Source organism: Rhineura floridana, chromosome 4 (genome assembly GCF_030035675.1).
Source record: "Rhineura floridana isolate rRhiFlo1 chromosome 4, rRhiFlo1.hap2, whole genome shotgun sequence".
Classification (NCBI taxonomy): Eukaryota; Metazoa; Chordata; class Lepidosauria; order Squamata; family Rhineuridae; genus Rhineura; species Rhineura floridana.
The window spans coordinates 176,461,683-176,478,949 of record NC_084483.1 but is presented as its reverse complement, the minus strand read 5'-3'; the positions used below and the strand labels follow the sequence as shown (position 1 = coordinate 176,478,949).

The window sequence follows — 17,267 nt, the reverse complement described above, 5'->3', positions numbered from 1 at the left end:
TTCTAAGGAGGTAATGGAAAATTCTAGTGTGTGTTCAAACTTTGGGATAGGGAATCATCAGAACGTAAAGATAATAAAAGACACTTAATTCTGCATTGTGGAATAAGGAAAAGGGGGATAAAATCTGTCCTTAAGATAATACAAAGAAGGAGGCATGAGTTAATTGTTTGAACAGCCTGGCATCCATTCCATTTGAATTTCTCAACTTCTTAACTAACAATGGTTCCTACTTCATTAGGGCTAAGTATATTGTGTCAACTCCTAATGAACAAAGTGTTTTCATATGGTGTTTTCATAAATCCATAGTTCCTTAACAAAGAATCATGCCAATTCAAAATGTATTACATAGTTTTTGGATGATGTTAATGAGATCCCCCCGCCCATTCTTTGGGTAGTTCCTACTGTTTTCTGTAAACTCACTGTTGTCAAGTATTTTGTGACCCTTTAAGGCAGGCATCACTTCTTCGCTGTTGTAGCATATAAGTTTGGGCTCATTTTTCCTCATGGTAAAATAGTGACAAGTCTGTAGTCAGCTTGAAAGGAGCATATGGAAAATGGTTCCAGCACCAGCATTTCCTGGTCTATATTTGGTGCAAAGATGGATTATTCTGAAGCTGGCATACCTATCAAACCTGCTAGTACTTTCTCTGCCACACTAACTCATTCACTTCCTCATTTTTCTCTTATTTGTTGGCTGTCTCTCACCTATCTCATGTAGTGTTTCTTTTTGGCTCTGAGGATGTCCTCTTCCCTCATCTGCTTGCCAAATAACTCCCTCTTTTGGCTTCCCACAACACTACTATGCACAATCTTCTTTTTGTAGGATCTTGTGCAGGAACTTTTTACAAGAATGAGGAGAGCTCTTCTACATTACATTTCACTTCAGACATTCTCTAAGATATGGGTTAAAGTTTGTAAAGATTTTTCCTTGTACCATACAAATTCCGAAGGGAGCAATGAGGGAGAGGCTGCATGGAGGAGGAAAGAGGAATTATTTAACGGCATAAAGAAAAAAGCAGATGGGAATGGAGTTTAGGACATCAGGGGAGGAGAGCGGCTATCACTTAGGGAAGTATCTGTCACTTAGCTATTTAAAACCTATAGTGAGTTCTGACTGTCCTGTCCAGAGTTGGACCCAAGAGGCTGAGACGTTGGTGCAAGTAAATCTTGTTTTATTAGAGTAATGGATACATTAAAAGCAGTGCGCTTCATAGAGTTCCTACAATAACTCACTATAATTCCCTAATAACACTTTAGACATGCTCTGCAACGTAAAAGAGAGTTGATGCAACACCCCCCTCCAAACTCAGCAGACTTATATAGGGGAAGTTTTGGAGCGCAATCTCTCCCTGCTTCGTACCCCCGCCCTCTGACCAGTACGCTTTTCCCGACGTCGAGGGCGAGGTGAAGGGGGGCGAACTTCCAAGGGCTCTTCTGACAAAACAGGGTCCTTATCAACAGACAGGGAAGTAGAAGGCGGGGAAGCCTCAGACATCTCTAAGTTATGGGTGGACAAAGGGGAAGTTACTGCTCTTTCACAGCTTGGCAAAGGAGGAGTTACTGCTCTTTCGGAATCCTCCCCTAACGGCTCTGAGAGGGCGTTTGGAGGCTGAGCACTATCCTGAAAGAGGGAGGGTTCACCCGTGGGAATTGGCGGAGCATCTAACACACTCCCTTCGTCCAAGGCTGGAAAAGACACAACAACAGCTGGACCTTCCGCGCCTTCTGGCCGTGGAGGCGCCTGCAATTCATGCCTTCCCCCTCCCTGCTCGTTGAGAGAGAGCGGAGGCTTGACACTGACTAGCACACATATCCTTTGTGCTAGGAAAACAGCCTTTTTATTCTCAGTTCATAAGAGGAAATACTCCAGAATGTCAGGATTTGCTTGGAAGCCAATCTTCTGATGTGGCCTTTAGGCCACAAATGGAGTCTTCTCTGCTCTCTTACACTTAGTATAGAAACAGTATTCATGGTGGCCCCAAACCCACAGCAGAGTCTTAAGCCTCAGAAGCCACTGTGAAGGTATGGTACAGCCATGGGAGATCTCTCTTCTCAGCACACTACACATATGTAGTACCGTCTAGGCCCAAGACTCTGCTGCATCCTTCAAGTTATGAAATGAGCCCTCCTTACCTCCTATTCTACATAACATAAAGTGGGCAGGGTGATAGATGGGCACACTAATGGTTTGAAGACCATAGCAGAAGTTAGACTTGCAGGCTATGGTTTGCCAAGTCTTGGAGGCCTTTGAGAGCCTGATCTGAATTTTGGGATGGGGTATGCTTATTTTACATAAATAACATGGTTCTTGGTTTTTGTAGGAATGCTTGTTGTAAGGACCAATCTGATAACAGGTATAAGTATGGTTGTATGGGGCATGGAGAGGAATACAAGAAAGGAGAAATAGCTGTACAATGTGCTGAACCTTCATTTGCTTAACAATGCAGCATTTCTACATATTGCCGCATGTTTTTTACAAAAGTGAGGAATCACCAGTAATAATCAATTCTTTATTCTGGGACACATTTTAATTATTTTATTTATTTGAATCATTTTTACCCCACTCTTAACCCCCTCAAAAAAGTCTCCCAGACGGGCTTACAAAGATCAGTTACAATACAGTCCATGTCCTCAGACTTATAGTCAAAAAGATACGACACTAACAAGGGGGGGGTGAGACAGAAGAGGAAGAAAGCAAGGTCAGACACTATTTTTAGCTATGAAGTTCTTATAATGACCAACTGGAATGGAAAGAGTTCAAGGAAAAGAGGGCCCAAAAGTCACTGGTCTCTTAGCAAAGCCAATGGAGTGACCCGCTTCCATCTGCTGTCACTGATGAACTGGCTGCTGCCCAGTGACAGTTGATGGATGGAGGAGGCTGATGGAGCTGATTTCTGACTAGGCTAATGGTGGCACTGCTTCCCTTGTTTTCCTTTGATGTAGCCTCCTGTCTTTGAGTGAAGTCAAGTTCCTAGCATGCTCTAATAACTTTTAGAACTAATAATTTATTGAACCTAAAAACTGGATGTAAACCTATAGAAGTTGATTCCATGCAAGTCTGATGTAATGATGATCAACAGGCTTTGTGGTTTGGGAATGTGAGTGAGAAGGCTCTGCTGTTCTTTCTAGATCTATTGGTGTATTTGCACATTTAGATTGTTGAGGCAGAGTGCAGGCATACTAGTAAGAGACCTGGGAACTCTCTAAAATAATAACAAAAGGGTTGACTCAGGGACAGTACAACCTGCCATGCCCTTCCTTTGACAATCCACCACACTGTGATCTTTCTTTTCATATGTGTAATTTGATGCAACTCCGTTTAGTTATTCATGCATAAACCTAATGGAAGTCATAGGGCTGTAAGTTCATAAGGACTAACTTGTTCATTTATTTCAGTAGGTTTACTCTAAGTATGATTTAGTCAGACACAACCTATTAATATTTTTATTTGTGCAGCTGCCTCCATAAAGGAAGCCACAGACCTAAACTTACAGGGTGGTTTACAACAGATGCTGTTGGAGGTTGCTGATTCATAGGGTCGCCATAAGTCATAATCAACTTGAAGGCACATAACACACACACACATAATTGGAGGCAGCACTGTGAGGCTTGTAAATAGCCAGTCACCTTCTCACTCTGAGTGAGGCAGAATACCTTTAGATGACCAGACAGGGAAGCCTTTGCAAACAGGAAGAGAGTTGGTTCTTGGTTTCTTTTAGGCCAGGGGTGGGGAACTTCTGGACACCAGATGTTGTTGATGTACTCCAATTGGTCCCAGTCAGCATTGCCAATTGACTGGCCTGATAAGAGCTGTAGTTCAATCACATCTGGAGGGCACAGGTTCCTCATCCCTATTTTAAGCTATTGATGAGTCACAAATAATAAAAGAATTACTGTGGGCACATGGAATAGTAGCCTTAGTGGTCTTATTTGCAAAGCCACATTGTACTTAGGCTGGGCTCTGGAGAAGGTGCATGTGCTCCTTGAGATAATTGCCTATATAACTGAAGTTTGTTTTCTGTTTTTGGCACTGGCAGGTAGACAGTTGAACTGTCGTTAAAAGTTTTGCATTTTCAGTAGTATAAATTTTTGTGGCAAACCATAAACAGTGTATTAAAAGTTATCTCCTCTGCTTTTTATGGTTCTGACAATATGCCTGTGATCAGCTTGCACAAAAAAGTGGCTCACAAACCAGCCATGCAATGTAACATCAGAAAGGTGAACTCACATGTGATCACAGTTTTTGAATGAAAAAAAAAGTTGGGACTGGGCTTTCTTTTCACAGAAGTGGAGCCATGATCTTGCATGACTTTGCAGCTTCAGTGTTACAGTGCTGATGTAGGTAGACTGTTCACGTGAGATTTTTAGCACAAGTTGTTTCTTGGGGAACAGCTGGTATAGCACAGTGGGGAGGAGAACCTGGCTGGGAGTTTCTTGGGGAACAGATTCTTATATCAGATACATGTGCATGTATAAATATATTTAAGCTTATTTCTGAATTATTTCAATGTAAGAAACTTTTGAAATGTTACTGTGATACAAATACAAATACATTTGCTTTGAATGCAGGAAAACATAAAGAAGAACGTTCATGGTTGCACCTGATTCGTGAAGGAGAGAATTCTGCACAGCATAGGACTTTAGTGACAGAGAAAGCAGGACCCAGCAGGCCATAAAAGAGGCTAAAAAGTTCTACTAGTCTGTTCATGAATTTTCTGAAAGTTTCAGATTAGAAGTGAAGAACATCAAGAAACATTTTAGTCTTGCAGCATAAATTGTGTTGAAACATATATTTGGGTTTTAGAAAAATATCACTGCAACCTTGAAGGTGAAGTTTTAAATAGCAGCAGACTGTGTAACTTTATATAAGTATACACATATGAAATAATAGAGAACTACTTTAATTATTTACAAAAATGTGTATATAAAGATGGTGTTTGATGAGAAACAAATAAGTTACTCCCTTGAATTTTTTAGGTTTTTGGTTTTCAGTAGGCTTATCAGTTGCTAGGTTTATTTAATTGTGATAGCAATTATGGTTAGAAAAACATATGTCTGTATATAATTGTTCCTTTTCTGGTGCCACTATATCACATCTGCAGGAACATTTTTAAAACAGGTTTGCTTTTGCAGTCTTCTAGGAAGCTACAGAGTTTTAGCTAGAGCGATAAAAATACAAACTATTTTGCATTTGCAGAGACTGCGCATTGGTAAACTGTATAGGGGCTATGAATAGTCTTTGGTGGCAAATTATTATTTAATATTAATAGAACACATGAAATTCTTCTACAGTAAATAGATGATAACACTGAAACACAAGTAATGCTTTGTTGCTGATTCTCTTAAGAATAAACCTGAAGTTAGTCACACCTGAAAGCAACTGATTTTTAGTTTCTATAGTGTCTGCGGCAGCTATAGTTCACAGCCCTGTTCCTATTCTCTCATCTGAACTATTGTTGTCTGGCAGGAGCTTCAGACTTTCTCTCTGTAGAGGACAGAGATTATTGTTCATTCGTTTGTCTTCTGTCTCAAACTGACAGAAGATCTGGACCTACCCTGCCTTACTGATGAGACAGAAGGAGTTCTGGAAGCAGTGTGTAAGCCATCTACATTTTGTGGGGCTGCTTGGATTCTACCCATTTTCCTGAGATATCCTGGGATATACTACATTTCCTGCTCTGTCTTACTACACTTTCTGCTCTTTCTTAAATCTGAGAGACTAGCTTTGTCCTTTAAAGTTTTCTTGGTGGTGATTTCCACTTTTTATTGTTATGTTAACCATTCTGTGTTTTCTCCTCCATTAGTGAAACAATTTATGAGGGAATTGTTGAATCTCTGTCCTGCTTCCATGGAACCTACAGTGGTCCTCACCCAGTTAATGACAAAATCCTTTGAACCACTGGTTGCATGTGGTCTCTGGTTACTTATGTTTAAATCATTTTTCCTGTGGCTATCACCTTTGTGAGGCAGGTAGTGAATGTTGTGCTCTAATCTTGGATTTGCCATACCTAGGGATATTTGCAGGGATAAGGCGGTGGTGAAGCCAGACATGCCTCTTCTATTGAAGGTGGTATTCGGATTTCACTTCAACCAGGACATTGCGTTATTTGAGTTTTATTCTAACCTCTTCTCAAGATTGGAACAATCTTTACATAACCTGAATGTCTGTCACACCCATGCCTTTTAAGTTGGCTGCCTTCTAGCCTGACCCTTATCCTTTCTTCTGTTTTGACGACCCTATAAAAACTCAGGGTCTCTTTCTTATATAGCCACTGCAGTGCTCTGTTAGGAACTGGGCAGAGAAGCAGAAGCCATGTCCCTTAAATGTACACCGTGAGGGTAGGCTTCCTGCTAAAACTTATCATATAGCTCTAGAAGATTCTGAACTTTATGTAGGCACAGAACCCATATCTGTGACTGCACAGATAACCACTCGAAGAGCAATAGTTTCACGTAAGCAGTCTGTTTTTAAAAAAATACAAATATTTGAAATCCAGTATACTAGACTATATGAGTTGTTCATATCCCAAATATACTAAAGCACTATGTAATAATTGTTTAGATAGCATTAATTAGCTAATAGAAAGAACTGGCAGAATTATTATTCATTGTGAGTAGAGATCCGTTGGCTGGTACCAGTTTGAAAGCATTTCGTTGACCTAACAGGCTGGCATTGATTCAAGTTTGATCTGTATCCGCTAGCCATTGCTTTTACTGATATATGGTTTTTTTGGCTCAGAAAAATATCAATATTAATATCAATATTTTAAAAAGAAATATTGATATTTGAAGGAAATTGATATTTCCTTTAAAATATCAATATTTTGAAGGAAATACTGATATTTTAAAAGGAAATATCAATAAATTATCATTCTTACAATTGATGTTTTCGAGCCAGATTTTTTAAATTAAAAAAAATCCGTTTTCAAAAATAGCTACAGAAATTCGCTACATTAAAATCTGATCCTCAGTGATTGAGAATAAGCAAATTAATGGAAAATTCAGAATTGAATGGAATTCTAGTACATCCCTATTGTGAACCTGTATATATAGCTTCATACCTATAAGGATTCTGCCTGAACCACACTGAATTCTTTGAAGTCTCCTCAGAAAAAAAGGAAGATTTTCTTAACTGCAGCAATATTGACAGGATTTGAACCATTGACAGGATCACAACTTTGGAAGGAGTACTTTAGACCCTGCTTGTGGTCTTAGTCAGTATTCATTGCTTCTGAGATAGGGAGGGACACTTCAGTCACCAGATTCTGCTGCTAATGAATCTCCAGCAAGTGTCAGCAAGGAATGTTCAAGTGCCTTAGGGAATCTCAGGAAGCAAGCCCACCAGAATTTTTCAGAATTCCAGAAAGTGGTGTACACAGAAAATACAAAAACCAACAATAACAACTTTGTGCTCACCTTGTTACCTAGCTGCTCTCTCTCTTTAATTGAAATTCTAGTTAAAGATTTTTGGTATGTTTACCCCATTGCTCAGCCCCCGCCAAAAGACTTCCATATTAGCTTATAAATATCAACAAGACTGTGCCCTCTAGACTTGTAATCTAAAAGACACAATGGAAAAAGGGTTGAGTGGGAGGAGGAAAAAAATAAACTTGGGAACTAGTTCTTAGTTTCACTGTTCTTGTAACAAGTAGCTGGAATGAAAAGAGTTCAAGGACAGGAGGTGCCAAAAGCCCCTGGTCTCTCAGCTGAACCAATGGGGAGTCCCTGCAATCCCATTTTTCTTTACCAGTTGTTAAAAGCAGTTAATTCTGAGCTGGTCCAACAGCTCAATTGACCCAGCCCACCTGTAACCCCTACCCAGGGATGGGGAACCTGTACCCTGCAGATTTGCCAGAGTACACCTCCTATAATCCCTGACCATTGGTGATGCTGGTTAGACTGATGGGAACTGGAGTGTAACAACATCTGGAGGCCTACAAGTTCCTGCCCTAGACTCTGCTGTTTTGTCATACTGCCTGGAGATGAGCTCTTACACTGCTATTTACAGCTTCTGCTTCAACTCCCATGCAAGGTCAGGACAATACACCATAACTAATGTGTGGTAGTGAGTGCATAAAAGTTGACTGCATTCTCCACAATCCTTGTTGGTTTTTTCAGGACATGTGGCCTTATACAAATATGTAAATGTACATTTTTTTTTTTAATTCCTGTAGTGGCAGGCATCTGATACACCTGCCAAGATTTCTGTTTTAGAAAGTATGGTGAGACTCTGAATATTGGAAATGATCCATTTTGTATATTCAACTGGAAGTTCTACTGATTTACATTTTATTTCAGAGTAAAGTTAGCTTTGATCAGTCTCCGCTCTGCCTGCTTTGGAAAATTGTGGAGCAGAAAAGTGCCCTACAAATCTAAACTAAGAATAATTATTAATAATTAATCAGGGAAGAATGCAAAAGGACAATACCTCTGGTTAAAAAGAGAGAAAGACCTCAATAGATGACTGAAGAAACTCTTAAAATGGTTAAAGAGAGAAGGAAAGCAAAAGCAAAAGGAGATGAAACACGGTCAGAACGCTAAATGCAACAATACAGTGACTAGTACGTAGGGACAAAGAACTATTACAATAGTTATTGTATAGAAATAGAAGAGGACAACAAAAAGATTAGAGAAATGAAAGGGAAATTTAAACCAAGAGTTTTGTTGTTGTTATGTGCCTTCAATTTGACTGCAACTTATGGCGACCCTATGAATCAGCGACCTCCAATAGCATCTGTCGTGAACCACCCTGTTCAGGTGTTGTAAGTTCAGGTCTGTGGCTTCATTTATGGAATCAATCCATCTCGTTTCTTCTTTTTCTACTCCCTTCTGTTTTTCCCATCATTATTGTCTTTTCTAGTGAATCATGTCTTCTCATTAAGTGTAAGATGATCTCAGTTTCATCATTTTAGCTTCTAATGATAGTTCTGGTTTAATTTGTTCTAACACCCAAATATTTGTCTTTTTTGCAGTCCATGATATGCGCAAAGCTCTCCCCCAACACCACAACTTAAATGAGTTGATTTTTCTCTTATCAGCTTTTTTCACTGTCCAACTTTCACATCCATACATAGAGATTGGGAATACCATGGTCTGAATGATCCTGACTTTAGTGTTCAGTGATACATCTTTGCATTTGAGGACCTTTTCTAGTTCTTTCATGGCAGCCCTCCCCAGTCCTAGCCTTCTGATTTCTTGACTATTGTCTCCATTTTGGTTAATGACTGTGCCAAGGTATTGATAATCCTTGACATGTTCAATGTCCTCATTGTCAATTTTAAAGTTACATAAATCTTCTCTTGTCATTACTTTAGTCTTCTTGATGTCCAACTGTAGTCCTGCTTTTGTGCTTTCCTCTTTAACTTTCATCAGCATTCGTTTTAAATCATTCCTGGTTTCTGCTAGTAGTATGGTATCGTCTGCATATCTTAAATTATTGATATTTCTCCCTCCAATTTTCACACCTTCATCTTGGTCCAATCCCACTTTCCGTATATGTTCTGTGTATAGATGAAATAAATAAGGTAATAAGATACACCCGTCTCACACCTTTTCTGATGCGGAACCAGTCGGTCTGAAACCAATAATTTGAAATGTGATGTTGGAGGAGAGCTTTGCACATACCACGGACTGCAAAAAAGACAAATAATTGGGTGTTAGAACAAATTAAACCAGAACTGTCACTAGAAGCTATAATGATGAAACTGAGGTTATCATACTTTGGACACATCATGAGAAGACATGATTCACTAGAAATTAATTGATTTTATTTACGGTCATAGACTGAATATATACAAATACACAAATGCACAACAATACTTAAAAGAAGCATTAAACATACTTACTCTGAGATACTCTTACTGCATATTAAAACAATAAAATTAAAATATTAAAATTAAAAAGAGAATTGTTTAATCATTACTTTTTGACAATAGCTGCTGCAAAAAAGCTGGCTACTTTTATTGTGACCTGCGGGTTCTGGTCAGATAACAAATACTCTTAAGTAAAATAAATTGTGTTTTATTGTTCCTTTTACCGTGATTTTAGAGTTATTTTTATTACTCCAATTTTAATAAAAATCCCAGGTAGATTGGATTCACTAGAAAAGACAATCATGCTTGGAAAAACAGAAGGAAGTAGAAAAAGAGGAAGGCCAAACAAGAGATGGATTGATTCCATAAAGGAAGCCACAGACCTGAACTTACAAGATCTGAACAGGGTTGTTCATGACAGGTGCTCTTGGAGGTCACTGATTCATAGGGTCGCCATAAGTCGTAATCGACTTATAGGCACATAACAACAATAATGAATGAATGCCCCCCACTGAACACATCTCTGGATTGGTTCAGTCTATCATTGAGCTCATCTACAAGCTGAATAGCCTAACCACGTTGCTCCTACAGCAAGCCCACCAGGATTCTTCCCACATCCCCAGGATTTTACCTTGATGAATTTCATATTGGGGCATATTGGCATGTTGTTTTTACTTTTCAAAACTTTGCATATGAAGTGTGTACAGATTTTAAGGAACCAAATTGTATGGAGCACTTTCCATATGAAATGTATTTTTACATCAATCACTGTCACACAGTTCCTTAATGCTTGGCACATACAAATACTTTATGTAGAAAAAGATTCCTTTGATAAAGTTACCATGAGGAGCAGTTGTGTATATAATACATTTATCTGTGCGCACAGTTTGACTAATCCCATGATCCTGTCCATAACATTTTCAAATATTGTATTCTGTGCATGGTAAGGGAAACATGGGAGGATGTGTGCAAGCCCAAAACTTGATTCTGCTACTACTGCTACTATTGCATGATCTCTCTTCTATTTTGAAAGGTTGTACCTGCCCAGTAGTGTATATGGGGTGGGAAATCCTTGGGTGGTGTTTGTGTATGGCACAAACTAAAACTGGTTAAAAGAGAACCCTGGGGAGTATAGTTTGAGGGATGAGCTTGGCAACTCTGAGGATTTTCAGCACCTTAATGAAACTACAGTTCACAGGATTCTTTGGGAGAAGCCATGACACTTACGCTTAAGTGTTACAACTTTTTCTCATAGCTATGCCAAGAGAAGCTTTGCCCTGATAAGAGAAAGATAGTCAGCTCCTGTGTCTAGAAACGACTAGGTTTTCTCTATGGCTTGGATCTGAACAGCTGTCATGGGGGCAAAAAGTATTAGTGCTGTTCCTTGAACTTTTGCAGAAGTTTGTGAAAGAGTTCTAGCAGTGCAATGCTACAATATATCAGGGGGTTATGTGACAGTAGAACTCCCCAATCTTTTTTAGGTCCATGAGCACATTTGGGATTTTCAAAAAGTGCTGTGAGCAATATGGATGGAGGAGAGATTTAGTTTGATCCACATTTTAATCTAATTTACTCTTCCCAAAACCTGTCCTTCAAAATTCAAAGTTCTCTGATTTTTCCAGTGCAGTTCTCTGACCAAAAATGTGTACAAAAATGCATCTACTAGGGGATGCTGTGCATAAAAATGCACATATTAATGAAAATGGCATAAAATGCATTATATCTGTGGAAACTGCATACAAAAATGTGTATTGGGAAAAATACTTTCATGAAGTTACAAACTGATGCAGAAATATGGCAAACTGAACTTAAAATTGGAAAAATGAGAAACTGAAATGGAGAGTTCTCTGGTAGGCCATACGAGATATTCTCAGTCACTGTCCATCCTGCTTGCTCATGCTCTGCGTGTGTTTCTTGGGTGCTGGGAGAAAAGCAGGCAGGGGAAAAGAAAACCAAGCCCAGAAAGAGGACGAAATGGGGAAACCCCCAAAAAGCGATCTCCTGACTGAAGGAACACAAAGCAAACCCAGATCTCCCCAGAGAGAAGGGGAGGGACTCAAAACAACCCAGATCTTCCAAGAGGAGGAAAAAATTGACAAAACAAACATGGACTCCCAAGGGAAGGAAGGGGTGGAGACAAAAACAGACTCCAGAGAGTAGGAAAAAACATATCTAGACACACTATTCTGTTCCATTATTTCCCTTTTATCCTCAGCCAGGTCCCTCACTCAATACACAGAGTGTTTCCTTTCACTTACAAAAAGGCAGTAAAAAAAACCTGGCAAAGGGGGTAAGGAGAGGGTGAGAAGAATGAGAGTGGGGCCTTTCTAGGTGCCATTGCACCCACAGGTGCTGTGTTGAGAACATCAGTGCTCCAGTATGAGAAGCGTGGCAAATAAGGAAGAAGCAGGCAGCAGCATGCAAAGCCTAGCAAGCTATGAAAATGAGAGCTTCGGCTATGGGGTGGTATATAAACAGGGCTGGTTCTAAAGGGTGGCCAGGTGGGGCACTGGCCCGAGGGCCCCTGGAGTTATGGGGGGCCCCTCAGCTGCCCCTCTACTCCCCTTCTGTGATCCGCCCCCATACACACCCCACCTACCTGTCCTGATTTTTACCATTGCCCTTAACAAAGATGGCGGCTGCGGTTTCCCTAAGGTACTGAAGCCCCTGCTGCCATCTTAGTTGATGGCAGAGATGCGCGCGCATAGCACGCATGCGTACCATCAACAAAGATGGCGGCGGAGGCATCATCCCCTTAGGGAAACTCTGGCCACCATCTTTGTTAAGGGCAATGGTAAAAGACAGGAGACAGGTAGGCGGGGGACTTGGGGGGGCGCGTGCGTGCACGCACACGCCGGGGCCCAGGGCAAGCTGATGCCCAAGGGCCCTGGCCCCATATATAAATGTAATAACTAAATAAATTGAGAGGGTTTGTGTGAAGTCTGGAGCAAACCAAAGAACTTACTTGGATTTAGGCTCACTTTTATCATGCAGCACTCTTCTGCTAGATCAGAATCAGCTGTTGCAGCAGTGGAAGGGGCTTCCTGCCAGCAGAAAATATGGAAATGGACTGCCTTCAAGTCGACCCTGTGAATAGGGTTTTCATGGTAAGCAGTATTCAGAGGGGATTTACCATTGCCTTCCTCTGAGGCTGAGAGGCAGTGACTGGCCCATGGTCACCCAGTGAGCTTCATGGCTGTGTGGGGATTCGAACCCTGGTCTCCCAAGTCGTAGTCCAACGCTCTAACTACTACGCCACACTGGGCACTTTAATCCAAGCTGATAATCTACAATATAACCTTAGTTATTTGGGTATGGACAGCACATGGATAATGTTTCATAAACTCATGTTCTATCAGTTATTTTTATAGTGTAATTTCTTAAGTTTTGATGTGATGGCAACTGCTCTTGTTTGCTGGAATCATCACCTTTGAAGACTGTTCAGAGACTGCAGCTTGTGCAAAATGCAGCGGCCAGATTGGTAACAGGGACCAGATGGTTCAAACATATACAACCAGTTCTGGCCTGCTTACATTGGCTGCCTGTATGTTTCTGAGCTTGATTCAAGGTGCTGGTTTTAAGCTATAAAGCCTTACACGGCTTGGGACCACAATATCTGATGGAACGCCTCTCCCAACACGAACCCACCCGTACACTACACTCAACATCCAAGGCCCTCTGGGTGTCTAGTCCGAGGGAAGCTGGGAGGCTGGTAACAGGGGAGAGGGCCTTCTCAGTGGTGGCCCCCAAATTATGGAATGATCTTTGTGACGAGGTGCGCCTGGTGCCAACACTGTTACCTTTTCGGCACCAGGTCAAGACTTTTCTCCCAGGCATTTTAGCATGTGTTTTTAAATGTGTATATATTTGTTAATGTTTTTAATTGTTGTAAACTGCCCAGAATTCTTGTATTAGTTTTAGCTTTATCAGTATTGCTGCTGATTTAAATTTACAGTATGGGAAGAGGAGTATTGAAGAACAGGCTATTAAATACCTAATTCAATAACTACCGTAAAAAGCACAGCTTTGTAAACTCATATTTCACTACAGTTTTAAAAAGATTAAGAGCTCAGCTGGCCAAACCCATCAGAAAGCTTGTATGATTACACCAGACTGAAGTATAGTAATAGTTATGCTACTGAAACGAAGTATATATTTACTAATGCATTGGAGTGATATTTTTCTGGTGTTCCCTGGCAGGCATTGGGATGCTTATTTCATGATTATCAGGTTAAAATGCTCAGAAACTCTATGTTGCTGAAGTTTGGAGAGGAAAAGAATCTGGGCTATTTGGGGATTATTCTCTTCACCTCTAGGTGGCCATATTAATCCTTTTTACCTAGGAGTCTTAGAAAAAATGACTTATTATCAATATAGGAAGATCAAGCTATGGTTAAACACGTTTCAACATTTCTATGTAACATTTTCTATACATTTCCCCTTATTTCCCAAGTTAGGATTCATATTTACCTTTACTTTTTGTATCATTAATTAATTATATTAAGTTTAAAATATTATAGGAATGAGATTTTTTTCAAGCAGATGTGACACACCAAGATACTATATTTCTACTTTTAGAATGAATAGCCCTGAATTTAATTAGGTACTTGTGTTGGACTAGAAAATACAGTAGTGGATCACTTCTTCACTGGTAAATTCTTATAGTTGCTCTCTTTATTAGAATAGCACAAAGGGTGCGACTTAATCTTGAGATGGTTTTAAATTGTTTTAAGTAGGAACATAGGGAGCTGCCTTATACTGAGTCAGACCATAGGTCCATCTAGCTCAGTATTGTCTACATTGACTAGCAGCACCTCTCCAGGCTTGCAGCCAGGATCCTCTTCCAGGCCTACCTGGAGATGCTGGAGATTGAACTTGCGACTTCATGCATTACAAGCAGATGTACTACCGCTGAGCTATGGCCCTTCTCTATATTCAAATATGTTTTTTATTTTAAATGGTATTGTTTTAACATTTTAGAGTTTGCTGCTCTGGGCTCCTTGGGAGAAACAGCAGGACAGAAAATAAGTAAATGGGAAACACTTATAGGTCACATTGATTTCTTAAGAGGCTTAAAAATGTGCTTAAAACGGGGAACCTAGATAGCCAAGCTAAAAATTGTGGTTGCCAGGATCCTGCTTCTTCTCTTGCCTCTATAGTTCATAGGAAGCTGTTTTATACCAAGTCAGACCATTGGTCCTCCTAGCCCTATATTCAGAGTTTCAAGCAAGGGTCTTTTCTGCATGGAAACTGAACCTGGGACCTTTTGCATACAAAGCAGATGCTCTGTCACTGAGCTACAACCCTTCCCCAAAGGATACTGATTCCTCTGAGGCTCAAACTCAAGACTGTCTGTCTGTAAAACAGATATGATTATGGAACCTCACGAACAATGGCCAGGGAAGCCCTCACCACCCTTTCCTGCAAGCAGGGACTAGCTGGTTTGTTGCACAACCAAGATGTTCCAGGAACATCCCAGCCTTCCTGTCAACCATGGAGCTGTATAGCAGGCGAGGGTCACTGGGATACTTCCAGGACATTTCCTGCTTCCCACTGAAGCATTAAGGTTAGAAGGAAAGCTAGAATTCATTGCGTATATTGGAGGTTGGCATCACACTTGTAAGTGTGGGAAACAAAAATATGGAAGCCTGCTTAAAAGTTTTCAATTGAAATAAATGAGACTTGAAGTGCTTCTTTTTATTGCATTATTTACAAAATAATTACCTAAAAAGGGATCACCTAAAAATTATGAAATTGAAAAAATATATGAAATTCTGTTTATTGTGTTTTGTCTTTCAGTTTTTCTAGGCTAGTGATTTTCATACTTTATGCTTTCAGGGAACATAATTTTGTCTGTTGAGGGATCTTGTGTATTGCAGAGGATTCTAGGATGTGCACACAGTTCAGTACACACAGTTCAGTCAGGAGGTGTTGGGCCATACCATTTAATTGCCCTGTGTGTTCTGATGGTGCAGCCTGGAACTCAAAAATCTCATGTGACCCACGGCAGTGGAAGATCAGTAGTAGTGGGAAAGCTATCTTTCAGGGAGTCTTGTCTGCTCTTACTGATGCTCTCATTGACATTCTCTTGATAAGCTTCTGAAGGAACATCAGGGATCCCTATAACACAATTTGCAAATCAAATCACTGCTCTAGTTTTGTGATCTGTTTTGTCTCCACTATCCCAGCAGACTGTCTCAACTACCAGGAATCTCCTAGTTAATGAGATTTTCAAGTTTTCATTTTCATTTTCATATTTATGTAATAAATTTGTGTCTTACCTTTCAGGGCAAACCCCCCCCCAAGGCAGTTTTCAAAAATTGAACAAAATCCAAGGACCAGATAAAAACAGCTGAAGTTAACACATCAGTATTGCCAAATGTACTTTAGAGAGGGAATTCCAAAAATGTGGAGCCAAAACTGAAAAGCTCCTGACTCTGACATCTCCCAATCTGATCAACCTTGATGGCAGGCCAGAGGGCAGGGCCTCTGAGGCCAATCTAAGCGCTCAAGCAGATTCATATGGGTATAGGCAGTCTTGATATGATCCCCATTTAATTTCAAAGTATATGGAAGCAAATGGCTATTTGCTTTAAAACATGCCCAGGTCTCATGCCTAGGAACATACCTAGGTTCCAATGCCCTTCTTAAGCATAGTTGTTCCAAAGACAATCTTGTTTTGACTAGAGGTTGCTGCTGCTGTTGTAGCCAAATGTTCAACAAGCCAAAGTGTGACTTTATGTCAGATTTATCTAATATACTATTGGAGTGAATGAGCTTAAAATAGAATGTTGCTCTTAATGTTTCATTTAGGTTCCTTTGGAATTCTTAAGTGAAATCATTCTTGACAGGCTGTACAAATTAGTACAAAGCGTGTATAGCCTTTTTTAAAAAAAGAAACATTTTGAAAACAATATAACCATATAGATACAAATGTAGTAATAGGAGTAGTCATCGTCGTAATAACAATGATAATGATAATACCACCAATTAAAGAATACATTTCCCTTTTCAGGAACAGCCTTTCAGTTTTAGCCTTGCTAGGGATCAGTGTTACATAGAATTTAACAGAAGCGTGCCTGGTTAGAAAATATTTAATTTTTAATAGCAGTGAAAATGAAGCAGTGTGGGGGAACGTGAAGTGCTTTTAATGCTGTTTTCATGACAGTTTAGATTTGTTTTAAAAAGTAGACTGGCAACAAGGAACAATCAGAAGCATTTCTGATAACCCTGCGTCTTCCCTTTCTTTACAGATGCTTCCCCCCCCCCGAACAATCTAGCATCAGAATCTTCCAGCTACAAGCTGCCAAGTTAAAAGCAAAAGCAGGCTGTAGGCTTCTGAAAAAGGCTGATGTTTGTAATGTGTTTATAGTTAGCAAAAATCAAAATTTTTCTACCATACTGTGGGTGCAAATCCACCCATCCAAGTTACTGGCAAAAATCCCATTGATTGTA

At 40.0% G+C, this 17,267-nt stretch overlaps 1 protein-coding gene across 11 annotated transcripts in view; it reads left to right on the top strand.

Moving 5' to 3' along the window:
• SYT14 (synaptotagmin 14) overlaps positions 1 to 17,267 on the top strand; it is a 120,176-nt gene that overhangs the window by 26,305 nt on the left and 76,604 nt on the right. The window lies entirely within an intron of this gene.